At 34.4% G+C, this 7,609-nt stretch overlaps 1 non-coding gene across 1 annotated transcript; it reads left to right on the top strand.

Annotated features, from left to right (window-relative positions):
- Window positions 1-1,874: 1,874 nt before the first annotated feature.
- On the top strand, window positions 1,875-1,947 carry TRNAK-UUU (transfer RNA lysine (anticodon UUU)). The gene has a single exon. It is a non-coding gene; the product is annotated as a tRNA-Lys (tRNA).
- The last annotated feature ends 5,662 nt before the right edge of the window (window positions 1,948-7,609 follow it).

Below are 7,609 nucleotides of genomic sequence, written 5' to 3'. Positions count from 1 at the left end.
TTGCAACCAAATTTGGCACGCATAGCAACAATGCTAATTCTACTCCCTGTGCAAAATCGGAGTTAAAAATTGGCCTCTGTGGTCATATGAGTGTAAATCGGGCGAAAGCTATATATGGGAGCAATATCTAAATCTCAAACGATTTCAACCAAATTTGGCACGCATAGCTACAATGTCAATTCTACTCCCTGTGCAAAATTTCAATTAAATCGGAATAAAAGATTGGCCACTGTGTTCATATGAGTGTAAAACGGGCGAACGATATATATGGGAGCTATATCTAAATCTGAACCGATGTCACCCAATTTGGCACCCATAGATACAATGCTAATTCTACTCCCTGTGCAAAATTTCAACTAAATCGGGGCAAAAAATTGGCCTCTGTGGTCATATGAGTGTAAATCGGGCGAACGATATATATGGGAGCTATATCTAATTCTGAACCGATTTCAACTAAATTTGGCACGCATAGCTACAATGCTAATTCTACTCCCTGTGCAAAATTTCAACTAAATCGGGACAAAAAATTGGCCTCTGTGGTCATATGAGTGTAAATCGGGCGAAAGCTATATATGGGAGCTATATCTAAATCTGAACCGATTTCAACCAAATTTGGCACGCATAGCTACAATGCCAATTCTACTCCCTGTGCAAAATTTCAACCAAATTGGGGTAAAACTCTGGCTTCTGGGACCGTATTAGTCCATATCGGGCGAAAGATATATATGGGAGCTAAATCTGAACCGATTTCAATAAAATTTGGCACACTTGATTGTAGTACTAATTGTTCTGCTTGTGCAAAATTTTAAGCAAATTAGGGTAAAACTCTGGCTTCTGGGGCCATATAAGTCCATATCGGGCGAAATATATAATGGGAGCTATATCTAAATCTGAACCGATTTTCAAAATCAATAGGGATCTATTCTGAGCCAAAACACATACTTGTGCCAAATTTGAAGTCGATTGGACTAAAACTGCGACCTAGACTTTGATTACAAAAATGTGTTCACGGACAGACGGACATGGCTATATCGACTCAGGAGCCCACCCTGAGCATTTTTGCCAAAGACACCATGTGTCTATCTCGTCTCCTTCTGGGTGTTGCAAACATATGCACTAACTTATAATACCCTGTTCCACAGTGTGGAGCAGGGTATAATTAAATTAAAATAGTACGAGTGTGGCATATAGAAGAATTTGCTTAACTTTCGAATTTCACATATTGTACAAAAAATATGTGCAACTATGGGTGTGGACTATAAGCGAAAACTACTGTAGAAGAAAATAGGACTCAAAAAGTTGAATAATATTGCGTCACAGTGTTATTAGACCTAAACATTGGCAAAATACTTGAATTCTAATTGTTTTCTATACTTGGAATAAAGTTGAATTCAAATATTTTTCAATAGTTTCTCTTCATTAGATCTTCTTTTGGGTTTGTGTCGTAACTAGGTTTGCTGTTTGTAAAGCCTTTCAAATCTCCCTCACTGATAGAAATTTATTCCATGTATGTATAGTATACCAATAATCCAAGAGTTTTCATCCCCCTCTATCGCATTCCCTTTCACATGTATTGTTGTTGGTGTTGTTGTCGTTTTGACTGATTGAATGTACGTAGGCATGAGAAGCCACATTCTTTAACAACTGGCGATTATTATGACCGCCACTCAGGGCAATCTATTTTTAGAATATCAAGAGCTGTCGTAAACCGTATATGTTTGTATAGTAGGATATTCTATTTAGGGCACACAACATAAAGATCTTAAACCCACCCAATATGAATCTAGAATGATGGGTTTGTATTATTTTTAGATTCTTTCTAATGAATATTGATAAGATATACAAAACCAATTCTTGACAGAGAAAAATCAGTAGCCCGGGTAGCTCAGTCGGTAGAGCATTGGACTTTTAATCCAAGGGTCCAGGGTTCAAGTCCCTGCTCGGGCGTAACGATTTTTTTAATCATTTTATTTTATTAAATAAGTTGAAAAAATATATTCGTATCTAGATACGAAGAATTCCGGCAGTACTATTTGGAATAAATTAGTTTGAATATATATCACACTAAAATACCCATCAGGAATGAATATGTGGGGTAATTTGGAAATGTTTAACTATCCTAGAAACGCCAATATTACAAAAATATATAATTATTTTTCGACAATGTCAGGAAAACTTAGTATTTTTTTATTTTGATGAAAAAAAAAATGAGTTATAAATTAAGATTTTTTAACAAAATTATAATTTTAGAAAATTTTGAACTGTTTGTGGGAAACACGAATTTAAGATTTTTTGTTGCGCAATAAAATTAACTTTTATTTCATTGCTTCTAATTTTTATATATATTTTTGCCGGATTCCCAAACCTGTCAAATAATTTTTTATTGAATTTGGAAGCTTCGTCTAAATATGTTTTTCTCCAAATTTTGACAAACAAAATAAATCTTAGTTTATATTGGATGTTTATTTTTCTTTAATACAAAGATTTATTGCGTAAGTTAATTTAAATCACAAGTGTTATTTTACATTAGGAAACATTTGCCTCATTTCAAAGTCTTTAATGAAGAGACACACATTTCAAAATGAAAATGAAAAGAAATTTTATATTGTGCAAGATGCCTGTCCTAAAATGTACGTTGGACACGATTACTGGAGAATGTTTTTCGGAATATCATTAGCACACTCCGTAGGAAACGCAAAACCGATTGCAGAGTGAAACACTTTGTACTCAAAAAACAGTGAACCCGGCAGGAAGGGAAATTTGGTTAATTTTAGGAAATTTAGGTTAATTTTAGAATTTTTTAACTAAACTCTATTACAACCGCCGATATCACAAAACCAAGTAGACATTTTTCTAGAAATTCAAGCGCATTTATTTTTTCACTTTTTAAAGAAGATTTCGAAGTTTTAAAGAAAAAATTGGAGTTAAAAATTGCAAAAATGTCTTTTTGGTACTACACTGGTAGAAAAAGTTTGATTATATTACCGAAATGTTTCATTAAAAGCGAGCCAATGAAACAAATTCGTTAATACAGCGAAACTTTTCGTCATTATAACGAATTTTCTTTTAATCAACGTAACGTTTCGTATTATTAACGAATATTTTCATTGTATTCATGAAAATGTTTCGTTATGTCAATGAAAAATTTTCGTTGGCTCAATTTTAATGAAATTATCTGTGTGTGTATGTATAAAGGGTGATACGGTCAAAATTTGGTCAATATAAACTTGACGTATTTCTTTCAATTTTGCATTTAAAAAACCTGAACAACCCTCATTTTGAAGGTGTGTGTTTGTAAAATGTTGCTCCTATTTTGATTTTGGAATTCACTCTTCAGTTGTCAAAATGCCGTCCAAGCAAGAAGAGCAGCGTATCAAAATTTTGCTCGCGCATCGCGAAAATACGAGCTACTCGCACGCAAAGCTGGCAAAATTGCTAAAAGTTGCCAAATCAACCGTTACAAATGTAATTAAAGTGTTTGGGGAACGTTTGTCGACAGCCAGGAAGTCTGGATCGGGGGGAAATCGAAAACCGGAAGCCGCTGAGACGACAAAGAGAGTTGCCGGTAGTTTCAAACGAACCCCTAACCTCTCTCTCCGAGATGCCGCAAATAAGCTGGGTGTATCGTCTACAACCGTGCATCGAGCCAAAAAACGAGCCGGACTATCGACTTACAAGAAGGTAGTGACTCCAAATCGCTATGATAAACAAAATACGACGGCCAAAGCGCGATCCCGGAGGCTGTACACGACGATGCTGACGAAGTTTGACTGCGTGGTAATGGACGACGAAACCTACGTCAAAGCCGACTACATTCAGATTCCGGGACAGGAGTTTTATACGGCAAAAGGAAGGGGAAAGGTAGCAGATATTTTCAAGCACATAAAACTATCAAAGTTCGCAAAGAAATATCTGGTTTGACAAGCCATCTGTACCTGTGGCTTGAAAAGCAGCATTTTCATAGCTTCCGGGACTGTCAACCAAGAAATTTACGTGAAAGAATGCTTGAACAAACGTCTGCTGCCTTTCCTGAAGAAACACGGTTGTTCCGTACTGTTTTGGCCGGATTTGGCATCTTGCCATTACGGTAAAAAGGCCATGGAGTGGTACGCCGCCAACAACGTGCAGGTGGTTCCCAAGGACAAGAACCCTCCCAACACGCCAGAGCTCCGCCCAATTGAGAAATACTGGGCTATTGTCAAGCGGAACCTAAAAAAGACCAAAAAAACTGCTAAGGACGATCAGCAGTTCAAGGCAAACTGGCTTTCTGCGGCGAAGAAGGTGGACAAGGTGGCTGTACAAAATCTGATGGCAGGTGTCAAGCGTGAGGCCCGGCAATTCGGATTTGGAAAAGCGAAAGCCTAACTGAATATTTTTCCTGAATTTTATACTAATTGAACTTGAAAAAGAAATTTAATTTGATTTTTTAAATAAACGATATCACCGATTTACACGCGTTTTCCCTTGACCAAATTTTGACCGTATCACCCTTTACATTTGAAATTATGAACTATTTTGTGGCATACACGAATTCAGTCTTTATAGTTCATTTGGTATATCTTTCTTCCTTTTTTTTATTTCATTTAACTGCACTGGTAGAAAAAGTTTCGTTAATACCTGTTAACGAAATGCTTCATTAAAAGTCAGCCAACGTAGCATTTCGTAATTTTATCTTATATTTATGAAATACATTTCGTAGTATTAATGAATAATTGCGTTGCAATAGCGTAATGTATTCGTTGTATGAATGATACTTATTCATTGTATGAAAGCAATTTTGTCATTGTCTGAATGAAAGGCGTACGTTGTATCAATGAAAACAAACGTTATATTAATGATTAGAACAATGAAATGTATTCACTGTAATAACGAAATATTTTCACTGTATTAATGAAACGCATAATAATGAAACCTTTTCGTTATAATAAAGAAGCCTGGCCATTATCATAATGAATCATTAAAGTAACGCCGCCCATCCTTTTAAATAAAATAGCAATGGAAAAATGCTAGTTTATTTAAAATGTTATATTTTGCAATTCAAAGAGTTAATTAAAATTTTAATACTAAAATTGTACATTTGTTTTCATAAATTTTGTAGAAATAAAATGAGAGCTAATGTTATTTTAAAAATAAAAGTTTTGCAATTCCATATATATGCTCAAATACGAAAAATGAAACCTTTTATATTTCATGGTTTAGTAAATTATATATAAGAACATAAATTATTATTTCATTTAAAATATTACATTGATATTTATTCAAAGAATTGGAAAACATGTATGTTATTTTTAATCAAATTATTAAGACAAAAATTTCATTTCAATTCAGAATTTATTGATCTTGTTTCTGAAATTCCGAATTTACTTTATATTGTAAAACTTCAATTGATTTGGAAAAGAATTCATTTGATTTGTAAAAGGTTTCATTTGAAGTGGAAATACTTTTTAAAATATTAATATAAATTTTTACATTTTTATATTACATATTTGATAACTCTTCCAGAAGTTAGGTAACTTTGGGATAAGTATAGTTCGTATCTTTTATGTTATAGAGGAATTTTTCAATAAAAACTCAGAAAGGGTAACAGGCTGTTGGATATTCCAAACTGAAAAATTGGTCAAGTTGGAAATTTTTTTTGTATTTCCAAGTGCCAAAATGGAAGGTTATATATGGTCACCTCAATTTTTTTAGATACTGCATATGATCCTCCAAAGACAGCATGGTTTCATTTACAAAGATAAATGACTTACGAATCTCGGATATTGTACCGCCCGTATAATTGTTTTCCGCCAAACAGTTCACGGGGGAAATTTTTTGGTAGGATATAAATAATTGTGAATGCTCAACAATAAGTTGTTTATATCGAAAAAATACGTAAATTAATAAAATATATAAATAATAATTACCTTTTAACCTCATTAAGATTTATACCGTTGATGACTTCCTTCGCGTCTTCGTCATGGATGGCTAGATGAAGCTTCATATATTAGGAGATACGCAATAATGTTTCATTCCATCCGAGATATATCTTTTCGCCTTTCTTAAAGTAGGCGAAATGTATCTTGATTGTTCTTGTATCTTGATAAAGTTGACTTTGAAGGAAAGACAAAAAGACATGTCTTAAAAATATGAAACGGTTTAATTTTAAAATAGACAAAATTATAACTGAAAAAAATACAACTCAGTAGTAGTTGGTCGAGAACTTGCTTTTTTTTAAAGTTTAATCAATGGAAGAAACCAATTTGTCCAGATAGGCAACTGTAGCAGTACAATGCGCAATGTAAAGTATGGTGTGATACAAGGCAGCGTTTTAGGTCCCCTTTTGTTCAGGATATATGTGAATGATATTAATTCAATTGAGTTAAACGGGAAGATAATCATGTATGCGGATGACTTATGTTTGCTATATCCTTATAATAGTAGTGCACAATTAAAAAGTTTTATAGAAAGTGTTAGTAAATTAATACAGAAATTTGCGTTTTGGAATAAACTTGTTTTAAATGGCAGCAAAACAAAATTTATTCGATTCGGACCGCAGTAAAACAGGTTAGCAAAATTCCCGATTGAACTAAATGGAACTGGAATACAAGAAGTTGAAGTGGTGCAATATTTAGGAGTTTTTCTCCAGAGCAAGCTATCATGGAAATTTCACTTTCAACATTTACGTTTGAAACTTTCTTCAATAACTGGAATTCTTTTCAAACTAAGAAATAAACTTGATACTAAAGCGAAAATTATAATTTTTGAATCGATGATACAAAGTAAATTAAGCTATTTATCCTCGATTTACGGAAAATAAGAAAAATTCAAAATAAATCTTTGAGAAATGTGTATAGACTATCATCAATGTATCCTACTTAACTTTTATTATATTTCAACCGTCGAACTGAACGGACGTGTTTTTTTAATATCGGATTAGGTAATAGGTACCTATTACGAATTTCACGTGTGGAAAAATAAACCACCATGCAGCGAAATTGAAAGTCATCCACTGGGTTGCTAACTTCAGGGCACAGTGGACGGGTATCGACTGAAGTTATAAATTTGGGCAGTGACCAAGAGTGAGGCCAATTAGTCGACCTGTAGACGTGTCGACAGGTGGCGACACTTTGGCTAGTCGAACCTTTTCTAAGGTAACGACATCAAAAGGAGGTAATCCCTCACGAGAGAGATTAAAGGAACGCAGAAATGCTTTGTTTATCCTAAAGTTTCTTGAAGCTGGCAAAAAGGAGCGATCACCGGATGAACTGCCATCCCCTAAACGGGATCAAGATCGTTTGCCTCAGTTGCAAAAAAGCCTTGTGATGGCTATCATTAATAAAGAAGCATTGGACGGTATGGTTCCAAAGCAAAAATGAGGGGAAATTGAGAACGCGGTGTCTGGTGTCTACTCAGACCAAGTCCTCGACAGCAAGATGCTGGATGGTATCAATGATTGCTATGGATTGCTTTAAAGCTGCTTTGATGCTAATTGATTAAGTTTGGGAAGGAGCCGCTTTGGAGTTAGTCGATAGAAAAGACATACCGTCTAAACCTAGAGCACATGCATGGATACCTACAAATCCTCCTAATCCTGAGTCAATATTAAACAGACTAAAGGAATGCAACC

The sequence above is a fragment of the Haematobia irritans genome, chromosome 1 (genome assembly GCF_050003625.1).
Source record: "Haematobia irritans isolate KBUSLIRL chromosome 1, ASM5000362v1, whole genome shotgun sequence".
Taxonomy (NCBI): domain Eukaryota; kingdom Metazoa; phylum Arthropoda; class Insecta; order Diptera; family Muscidae; genus Haematobia; species Haematobia irritans.
This window is presented reverse-complemented; position numbering and strand designations above follow the sequence as displayed.